Genomic DNA, 12,072 nt, shown 5'->3' with positions numbered 1-12,072 from the left:
AAACTGAATGGAAATGAATTCATCCTTACTTAACTGTAATGTCCGAGGGCACACTAGGTCAATCTAGATTACAAGCAAATCAATAAATTAATTCTGATGCTAAAAATAATTGTTTACTTAATTTTTTGGTATTTATAGATTATAGCTGAGCATGTACAATACATTTGTAAAAGATGATAATCCGACACTGTTATACAAATAAAATCCATATCTTTATTCTGTGTCAACTTTAAAAACTCATAAGGAAACAGCAGTTACTGTCGATAGGGCTGGCATTCACAAGCGTAGCACTGTCTGGCTTACGCGTTTTGGATTACATCTGTAGTCCTAGCCTGCAGTGCTAAACCCCATGCCTGTTTAAAAACCATATGAACAGTCATGATTGGTTAAAACAAAAACACACGCCTCCATGAATTCACCCAATCAAACAGTTGGCAATAATACACCTTCAAATGACAGTCATATGAACGAATCAAAATACAATACATGCTATAACAAAAGAATAGATACAGTATTTTTAGATCACACATGAATGTTAAATATTAAATGTTGGGACATAATGATAACCATATGAATTAGGCATAAATACAGATGAAAACACATACAGGGAGTGCAGAATTATTAGGCAAATGAGTATTTTGACCACATCATCCTCTTTATGCATGTTGTCTTACTCCAAGCTGTATAGGCTCGATAGCCTACTACCAATTAAGCATATTAGGTGATGTGCATCTCTGTAATGAGAAGGGGTGTGGTCTAATGGCATCAACACCCTATATCAGGTGTGCATAATTATTAGGCAACTTCCTTTCCTTTGGCAAAATGGGTCAAAAGAAGGACTTGACAGGCTCAGAAAAGTAAAAAATAGTGAGATATCTTGCAGAGGGATGCAGCACTCTTAAAATTGCAAAGCTTCTGAAGCGTGATCATCGAACAATCAAGCGTTTCATTCAAAATAGTCAACAGGGTCGCAAGAAGCATATGGAAAAACCAAGGCGCAAAATAACTGCCCATGAACTGAGAAAAGTCAAGCGTGCAGCTGCCAAGATGCCACTTGCCACCAGTTTGGCCATATTTCAGAGCTGCAACATCACTGGAGTGCCCAAAAGCACAAGGTGTGCAATACTCAGAGACATGGCCAAGGTAAGAAAGGCTGAAAGACGACCACCACTGAACAAGACACACAAGCTGAAACGTCAAGACTGGGCCAAGAAATATCTCAAGACTGATTTTTCTAAGGTTTAATGGACTGATGAAATGAGAGTGAGTCTTGATGGGCCAGATGGATGGGCCCGTGGCTGGATTGGTAAAGGGCAGAGAGCTCCAGTCCGACTCAGACGCCAGCAAGGTGGAGGTGGAGTATTGGTTTGGGCTGGTATCATCAAAGATGAGCTTGTGGGGCCTTTTCGGGTTGAGGATGGAGTCAAGCTCAACTCCCAGTCCTACTGCCAGTTTCTGGAAGACACCTTCTTCAAGCAGTGGTACAGGAAGAAGTCTGCATCCTTCAAGAAAAACATGATTTTAATGCAGGACAATGCTCCATCACACGCGTCCAAGTACTCCACAGCGTGGCTGGCAAGAAAGGGTATAAAAGAAGAAAATCTAATGACATGGCCTCCTTGTTCACCTGATCTGAACCCCATTGAGAACCTGTGGTCCATCATCAAATGTGAGATTTACAAGGAGGGAAAACAGTACACCTCTCTGAACAGTGTCTGGGAGGCTGTGGTTGCTGCTGCACGCAATGTTGATGGTGAACAGATCAAAACACTGACAGAATCCATGGATGGCAGGCTTTTGAGTGTCCTTGCAAAGAAAGGTGGCTATATTGGTCACTGATTTGTTTTTGTTTTGTTTTTGAATGTCAGAAATGTATATTTGTGAATGTTGAGATGTTATATTGGTTTCACTGGTAAAAATAAATAATTGAAATGGGTATATATTTGTTTTTTGTTAAGTTGCCTAATAATTATGCACAGTAATTGTCACCTGCACACACAGATATCCCCCTAAAATAGCTAAAACTAAAAACAAACTAAAAACTACTTCCAAAACTATTCAGCTTTGATATTAATGAGTTTTTTGGGTTCATTGAGAACATGGTTGTTGTTCAATAATAAAATGAATCCTCAAAAATACAACTTGCCTAATAATTCTGCACTCCCTGTACATACTTCAATGAACACGCTTGACCTAATTAGCAAATTGGTATAATACTAAGAACTGGTAGTAGTGTAGATGCCAAATGGCTGTGATGAGCCACCTAATATATGAAAACCACATTTTCTAATTATAGATGAGTGTCTGAGTATGATGGCCTAATCAATACACTGTAAACACTGGCTTGAAAATCCTATTCATGTGATTCACATCATATGTACTTCTGTTGGTATATTACAGTGTAATGATAAATAGTTTGTATATACGGCCTAATCAATATACTTGGAGCCCTTAAGGAGCTTAAAAAACTTATATTATAGTATCATAATAACCTTATTCCCAATGCTTCATAATATCGTATTTGGAGTTCAAACCATTGGGTACCCTGCTACCCAAATTGAAAATCCAAAAGGCTTCTTTTTTCGCTAATATTTGGTTAATATCTCCTCCTCTTTTGGGTTTATGTACCTTTTCAATGGCACACCAGGTGAAACTCATTAGACTTTTTGTAAGTAACAGTACTGGCAAAACTTTTAGTGACTTTTACATATTCACACGGTTTACACTTACTGTGCCCGCATTTGTACATCCCAGTATGTTTCAACCAGGAGCCACTGGGATTATGTTCAGGTCTTAACAAAGTTGGGGCCAAAATAGGACCCAAAGTAGGGTTTTTCCTGTAAGAGCATATCAGCCCTTTCTTGACTGTTTCAACCAACTTGTCCTCAGCTGTCAAAATGGAAAAATGTTTGCGTGCAATGTTACAAATCTGTGGATATTGGGCACTATGTGTAGTAACAAAAGTTACACCATCAAAGGGTTTAACCTCAGAGGTTTTAGTTAGTAAAATATCTTCCATATTGAGTTTACTCACTTGGGCCCTGGCTTTTCTCACTGGCTTTGAGGGATATTTCCTAGATTTGAGTCTCTTTTCAAGATCTATGGATTTGGTCAAAAACTCAGAGTGATCTGTACAGTTTCTTTTGAGTCTAATAAACTCACCTTTTGCAACCGCGAAAGGCACATGTCTGGGATGGCAGCTTGTGCCCAATAGCAGTGAATTTCCAGAAATGGGCTTTCTGTAGATAGTAGACTCAATGGTGCCCTTATCAGTACCCACCAGCGTCAAATCAGGAAAGTTAACACACTTTGGGTTCCATTCATAAGTGCACCTTAGGCCAATCTCATTATTATTAAGATAGTCAATGAAGAGAGGGATGCTACTCTCCTCCCCTGTCCAAATAAAGAGTAAATCGTCAATATATCTTTTAAACAATGAGATATACTACGGATTACTACCTCCAAAGATGTGGTAAAACTCCCACCAGCCAAGGAACAAGTTGGCAAAAGATGGTGCAAATTTCGCTCCCATGGCAGTACCACACCTTTGGAGGTAGTACTGCCCCTCAAATCTAAAAAAATTGTGGGTGAGCAAAAAGCTCACCACCCTTAAAACAAAGCACATAAAGACATCTGTGTAGTCAGAAAAATGGTCAAGAAAATATCTAATGGCTTCAACTCCCTTCATATGTGGTATACTTGAATATATACTTGAATATAAGGACACAACGTCCACTGTGAGCAACTTTGCATTATCTGTCCACACACATTTACCAACTACATTAAGTACATGCTTTGTATCTCTTAGATATGAGGGGAGTGACAAAACCACTGGCTGCAAAATATGGTCAAGCCATTCGGATAGGTTGCCCAATAGGGAATCCACCCCACTAACGATTGGGCATCCCTTCACATTTACCAGGGATTTGTGCGTCTTTGGAAGGTGATGGAATAAGGGGGTTTTGGGATATTCAACCAGTAAGAAATTCATGGTTGCCAGGTCTAGAACACCCTGTTCCAGACCATCGTCCAAAATATGTTTTAGCTCCAACCGGAACTGTGAAGTGGGATCCCCCTTAAGTAAAGAATAGTCATTGGGATTTTGTAGTTGTCTTAAACCTTTGGCTATATATTGGGCACGGTCCATAACAACCACGATGCCCCCTTTATCAGATTTCCTAATCACCAATCCCACATTATCTCTAAGTTCAGTAAGGGCTTTCTTATCTGTACTCATGAAATTTCGCTTAAATGGTGGTTTCTTGTCTTTCAAGGTAATCAAATCCCTCTCAACCCTATTATAGAAGGTTTAAATGACATGACCCCTATTTTGAATAGAATAAAACTTAGATTTTTTTCTTGAAGGTAGGACCTCTATTTGCATGACCCACATTGTTTGAAGCCTCAATTTGAAGCTGTTGTAGAGAGATTGTATCACAATTCTCCTCAAAATCACATGTGTCGGCCATACAAATACGGTTCAAGGGGGAATCAGAAACCGGAGCATTCCCAGAAAAGTATTTTTTAAGTTTTGATATTACGAACCAGTTTATTTATATCTAGAAGTGTTTGGAAAACATCAAATTCATTTGAAGGAGCAAAGTTTAGACCCAAATTGAGAACCCTGTATTGATCTTCACTCAGATCTTGTGAGGAGAGATTAACAGCATTACCGACTATTGTCACATTTGGTTAGCGGTCTCGGCTCCCTCAACTGATACCTATCTTGGCTGGTATACATTGCACCATTGTTGGATGCTCCTGTCATCTGTCCCCCTCCCCCACTGCTGCTTCCAAATCCTGGGGAAAAACCTTATTTAAAGCTGAAATATCAGTTCTATAATTAGAATGGACAGTGGTATTAGATTCAACATAAGAAGATTGTTTGGGTCTCACAACTTGAGCATCCATATTGGCTTGATAATCAGTAGCTATTAAGGGGGTTCCAGTATTCTGAATCTTGGCACCAGTACTATTACCTACTGGGATTGGCATAGTATTAATATTAGGTTTATTCCCTGATAGTTTCTCATCACTAGAGTAATCTGAATCACTTTCGGTGAAAGTGACATTCTTGGCATTACTGTTATTACATTTGTTCTTATTATTACCCCTATTCCTGTTACCCCTTCCCCTTCTGCGACATTTCAACTGATTATGTCTAATACCAGCTCTGGCTTTCTTGTTCCAAATGTAGACACTATTGTTAGTATAATCATACTTATCCCTTATAAACTTGTTATGTTTGGTTTCCATAATTGCAGATTTACCCTTAGCAACCAGCTCACGTAAAGTTTTGTCAAATCTCATAAAATCAGAATTAGTACATCTCCTATTCATCTCAACCTGTAGTTCATTAATGTCCTTCCTAATACTGTATAATACATTATTTTTATATTGTATCAATAATAACACCAGTCTTAAAGAACATTCAGTGAGGATATTATTCCAGGAGTCTACAAAATCCTTCTCATTCACACCATTACAACAGATAAGCTGTTGCTGGAGACTTATTATCACAACTGGGTGTTGGTATATCCAGTATATACCCAATATAACACAATATGAAAATGAGAAACCCAGTAACTGAAGATAAAGCTACTTAACACATAGCATGATCTCTGTGTGCCGTGGCACTAGGTGTGTGCGCTAAAATATATAATGGCTTCAATAAGAGGGGAACAAGGGTAACTCACTGTAACCTCTGAATGGATTCTCCTCCACGGACCACTGGGACCCACCAACCAGTGTAACCTTGTGCTGTAATTAAAGTAGGGATGGCGTCTCTCTCACTTCCTAACAAAACAGCTCACAAGTTCTCTCCAGCTCACCATCTGCGTTCTTCGGTTACCCCCTACATCACGCTCATGTGACCAACCTCTGGCCAATAGTGTACACACTACATCTGCTCCAAACACCACTTCCACTGTTAGTTTCTGGGAATGCTCTGGTTTCTGATTCCCCCTTGAACCGGTATTTCTCCAATGTCCAAATATCCCACTGTGTTTTGGAATCCTTCAATAAAAGGTTTTCCATATGTTCAAAAAGTGTGCTTAAGGCTAAAACGCCTTTGTCCTCTGAAAAGATAAGTTCACAGTCTGATGTGTTAATATTGCGTGCATTGGCTGACAAGAGGGAATAAAATGACTGCTGATTTCCTTCCATAGTAACAACAGATAAGCTGGTGCTGGAGACTTATTATCACAACTGGGTGTTGGTATATCCAGTATATACCCAATATAATACAATATAAAATATATAATGGCTTCAATAAGAGGGGAACAAGGGTAACTCACTGTAACCGCTGAATGGATTTTCCACGGACCACTGGGACCCACCAACCAGTGTAACCTTGTGCTGTAATTAAAGTAGGGATGGCGTCTCTCTCACTTCCTAGCAAAACTGCTCACAAGTTCTCTCCAGCGCACCATCTGCGTTTTTCGGTTACCCCCTACGTCACACTCATGTGACCAACCTCTGGCCAATAGTGAACACACTACACATGCTCCAAACACCGCTTCCACTGCTAGTGTCTGGATTGAAACTGGAGGCGTGCGTTTTTGTTTTAACCAATCATGACTGTTCATATGGTTTTTAAACAGGCATGGCGTTTATCACTGCAGGCTATGACTATGGATGTAATCCGAAACACGTAAGCCAGACAGTGCTACACCTGCGAATGCCAGTCCTATCGACAGTAACTGCTGTTTCCTTATGAGTTTTTAAAGTTGACACAGAATAAAGATATGGATTTTATTTGTATAACAGTGTCGGATTATCATCTTTTACAAGTGCTTTCCTTTACAATCCGGACACTAACAGTGGAAGCAGTGTTTGGAGCAGGTGTAGTGTAGTGTAGACAATATTGTAGAAAAGAGCAGCAGCACCACACTTTAGGAAATTTTAACTGCTTTTAATGATGAAACATACAGAAAGACAACGACGTTTCGGTCATCAACTGACCTCAATCATGTTGTATACAGAAGTAGCTAAATACACTGTTTAAATAGCTATATGGGGAGGGGTTACAAATACTTGTGTGGGTGTGTACCCTTATAGTTAATACTTTCATATACTAAACATAGTATGATTCTCAAACTCCCTCTAGTGGACAAAGGTACTTCATTTTAAACTTCTATAGTGACCTATAAGACAAAATATAAATATATACATTATAAAAACATCAGTTTACGGTATTATAATATCGCAAGAAGCAAATACTACAGAAACAATATATCTACATTATCACCTCACTTATAACAACATATCCGGATATTTATATAACATATTAGTACAGTATATTCACAGCGTTACTTGCCAATCTATTTCCTTATTCATTCCTAGAGGGGCAAGTGTTTGTAATGTATAAATCCAAAATGTCTCTCTGCTTTTGAGTATAGATTGTCTATCCCCACCTCTCCTAGGCCTCCTGATCTGTTCTATGACCTGGAATCTCAATTGGGAAATAGTATGGCCTGCCTGCAAGAAATGGTTAGAGACAGGAGCGTCCCTATTCCCACATCTTATGTTGGATTTGTGTTCAACAATTCTATCCCTCACCCTACGTGTAGACTCACCTATGTAAATCTTTGAGCATGGACATTTGATTAAGTAAATCACATACTCTGAGTTACATGTAGAGTAACCAGAGATTTTATATTTCTTGCCGGTCAGGGGATGCAAGAAACAGTCACCTCTAATTACATTATTGCAATTACAACACCCTAAGCATGGGAAACATCCAAATTTTGGTGTAAATATATATGTCTGTGTCTGTTTCTTACTAGAGCCTAAGTCTGCTCTTACTAATGGCTCTAGTAAGAAACAGACACAGACATATATATCTACACCAAAATTTGGATGTTTCCCATGCTTAGGGTGTTGTAATTGCAATAATGTAATTGGAGGTGACTGTTTCTTGCATCCCCTGACCGGCAAGAAATATAAAATCCCTGGTTACTTTACATGTAACTCAGAGTATGTGATTTACTTAATCAAATGTCCACGCTCAAAGATTTACATAGGTGAGTCTACACGTAGGGTGAGGGATAGGGGATATAGCTATTTAAACAGTGTCTTTAGCTACTTCTGTATACAACATGATTAAGGTCAGTTGATGACCGAAACGTCGTTGTCTTTCTGTATGTTTCATCATTAAAAGCAGTTAAAATTTCCTAAAGTGTGGTGCTGCTGCTCTTTTCTACAATATTGTCTACTTCTGGGGTTAGTGCAGAAACCCCTGTAGCGTGCACCCTAAATTGGATGGTGAGTGCTGGGCCCTTCTCTAATTTCTGTAGTGTAGTGTAGAGTCAGGAAGTAAGAGAGACGCCGTCCCTACTTCAATTACAGCACAAGGTTATACCGGTTGGTGGGTCCCAGTGGCCCGTGGAGGAGAATCCATTCAGCAGTTACAGTGAGTTACCCTTGTTCCCTTCTTATTGAAGCCATTATATAATTTATCGCACACACCTAGTGCCACAGCACACAGAGATCATGCTATATGTTAAGTAGCTTTATCTTTAGTTACTGGGTTTCTCATTTTCATATTGTGTTATATTGGGTATATACTGGATATACCAACACCCAGTCATGATAATAAGTCTCCAGCACCAGCTTATCTGTTGTTATTATGGAAGGAAATCAGCAGTCATTTGATTCCCTCTTGTTAGCCAATGCACGCAATACTAACACATCAGACTGTGAACTTATCTTTTCAGAGGACATTTTAGCCTTAAGCACACTTTTTGAACATTTGGAAAACCTTTTATTGAAGGAGTCCAAAACACAGTGGGATATTTGGACATTGGAGAAATACCGGAGTCTTAAAATGATCCCTAGAGGACTTAAAATATTTAAATTCCCCACTTTTGATGTGGATGTGAATGAGAAGGATTTTGTAGACTCCTGGAATAATATCCTCACTGAATGTTCTTTAAAACTGATGTTATTATTGATACAATATAAAAATAATGTATTATACAGTATTAGGAAGGACATTAATGAACTACAGGTTGAGATGAATAGGAGATGTACTAATCCTGATTTTATGAGATTTGACAAAACTTTATGTGAGCTGGTTGCTAAGGGTAAATCTGCAATTATGGAAACCAAACATAACAAGTTTAGAAGGGATAAGTATGATTATACTAACAATAGTGTCTACATTTGGAACAAGAAAGCCAGAACTGTTATTAGACATAATCAGTTGAAATGTCGCAGAAGGGGAAGGGGTAACAGGAATAGGGGTAATAATAAGAACAAATGTAATAACAGTAATGCCAAGAATGTCACTTTCACCGAAAGTGACACAGATTACTCTAGTGATGAGAAACTATCAGGGAATAAACCTAATATTAATACTATGCCAATCCCAGTAGGTAATAGTACTGGTGCCAAGATTCAGAATACTGGAACCCACCCCCTTAAAAGCTACTGATTATCAAGCCAATATGGATGTTCCAGTTGTGAGACTCAAACAATCTTCTTATGTTGAATCTAATACCACTGTCCATTCTAATTATAGAACTGATATTTCAGCTTTAAATCAGGTTTTTCCCCAGGATTTGGAATAAGCAGTGGGAGGAGGGGGACAGATGACAGGAGCATCCAACAATGGTGCAATGTATACCAGCCAAGATAAGTATCAGTTCAGGGAGTTGAGACCGCTAACCAAATACAAGTGACAATAGTCGGTAATGTTGTTAATTTTTCCTCACAAGATCTGAGTGAAGATCAATACAGGGTTCTCAATTTGGGTCTAATTCCGCTCCTTCAAATGAATTTGATGTTTTCCAAACACTCCTAGATATAAAAAAACGGGTACATAATATCACACTTAAAAAATGCTTTTCTGGGAATGCTCCGGTTTCTGATTCCCCCTTGAACCGTATTTGTATGGCCGACACATGTGATTTTGAGGAGAATTGTGATATAATCTCCCTACAACAGCTTCAAATTGAGGCTTCAAACAATGTGGGTCATGCAAATAGAGGTCCTACCTTCAAGAAAAAAATCTAAGTTTTATCCCATTCAAAATAGGGGTCATGTCATTGAAACCTTCTATAATAGGGTTGAGAGGGATTTGATTACCTTGAAAGACTAGAAACCGCCATTTAAGCGAAATTTCATGAGTACAGATAAGAAAGCCTTTACTGAACTTAAAGATAATGTGGGATTGGTGATTAGGAAATCTGATAAAGGGGGCATGGTGGTTGTTATGGACCATGCCCAATACATAGCCGAAGGTTTAAGACAACTACAAAATCCCAATGACTATCCTTTACTTAAGGGGGATCCCACTTCACAGTTCTGGATGGAGCTAAAACATGTTTTAGACGAAGGTCTGGAACAGGGTGTTCTAGACCTGGCAACCGTGGATTTCTTACTGGTTGAATATCCCAAAACCCCCTTATTCCATCATCTTCCAAAGACGCACAAATCCCTGGTAAATGTGAAGGGACGCCCAATCGTTAGTAGGGTGGATTCCCTATTGGGCAACCTATCCGAATGGCTTGACCATATTTTGCAGTCAGTGGTTTTGTCACTCCCCTCATATCTAAGAGATATAAAGCATGTACTTAATGTGGTTGGTAAATGTGTGTGGACAGATAATGCAAAGTGGCTCACAGTGGACGTTGTGTCCTTATACTCAAGTATACCACATATGAAGGGGGTTGAAGCCATTAGATTTTTTCTTGACCATTTTTCTGACTACACAGATATCTTTAAGTGCTTTGTTTAAAGGGTGGTGAGTTTTTGCTCACCCACAATTTTTTTAGATTTGAGGAGCAATACTACCTCCAAAGATGTGGTACCGCCATGGGAGTGAAATTTGCACCATCTTTTGCCAGCTTGTTCCTTGGCTGGTGGGAGTTTTACCACATCTTTGGAGGTAGTAATCCATTCAGACAGTATATCTCATTGTTTAAAAGATATATTGACAATTTACTCTTCATTTGGACAGGGGAGGAGAGTAGCATCCCTCTCTTCATTGACTATCTTAATAACAATGATATTGGCCTAAGGTTCACTTATGAATGGAACCCAAAGTGTATTAACTTTCTTGATTTGACGCTGGTGGGTACTGATAAGGGCACCATTGAGTCTACTATCTACAGAAAGCCCATTTCCACTGTTATTGGGCACAAGCTGCCATCCCAGACATGTGCCTTTCGCGGTTGTGGAAGGTGAGTTTATTAGACTCAAAAGAAACTGTACAGATCGCTGAATCCAGAGATCTTGAAAAGAGACTCAAGGCTAGGAAATATCCCTCAAAGCCAGTGAGAAGTAAACTCAATAGGGAAGATCTTTTACTAACTAAAACCCCTGAGGTTAAACCCTTTGATGGTGTAACATTTGTTACTACAAATAATGCCCAATATCCACAGATTAGTAACATTGTACGCAAACATTTTTCCATTTTGACAGCTGAGGACAAGTTGGTTGAAACAGTCAAGAAAGGCTGAGATGCTCTTACAGGAAAAGCCCTACTTTGGGTTCTATTTTGGCCCCAACTTTGTTAAGCCCTGAACATAATCCCAGTGGCTCCTGGTTGAAATATACTGGGATGTACAAATGTGGGCACCGTAAGTGTAAACCATATGAATATGTAAAAGTCACTAAAGGTTTTGCCAGTACTGTTACTAACAAAAGTTACACTATAGGTGCCTGCATGAATTGTACTTCTGATTATGTTATCTACCTCATTGAGTGCACCCAATGTGAAGTTCAATATGTGGGACCTCTAGGGATGTCAACACAAGGATTAGAGAACATCTCTCTTCCTTTAACATTAAGAGGGCAACTACACCAATAGTACATCATTTTGGTGTTTTCCATAAGGGCAGTCTAATGAGTTTCATCTGGTGTGCCATTGAAAAGGTACATAAACCCAAAAGGGGAGGAGATATTGACCAAATATTAGCGAAAAAAGAAGCCTATTGGATTTTCACACTGGGTACCAGAGTACCCAATGGTTTGAACTCCAAATACGATATTATGAAGCATTGGGAATAAGGTTATTATGATACTATAATATAAGTTTTTTAAGCTCCTTAAGGGCTCCAAGTATAT

The sequence above is a fragment of the Bombina bombina genome, chromosome 3, assembly GCF_027579735.1.
Source record: "Bombina bombina isolate aBomBom1 chromosome 3, aBomBom1.pri, whole genome shotgun sequence".
Lineage (NCBI taxonomy): Eukaryota > Metazoa > Chordata > Amphibia > Anura > Bombinatoridae > Bombina > Bombina bombina.
Note: the sequence above shows the minus strand (reverse complement) of the source record.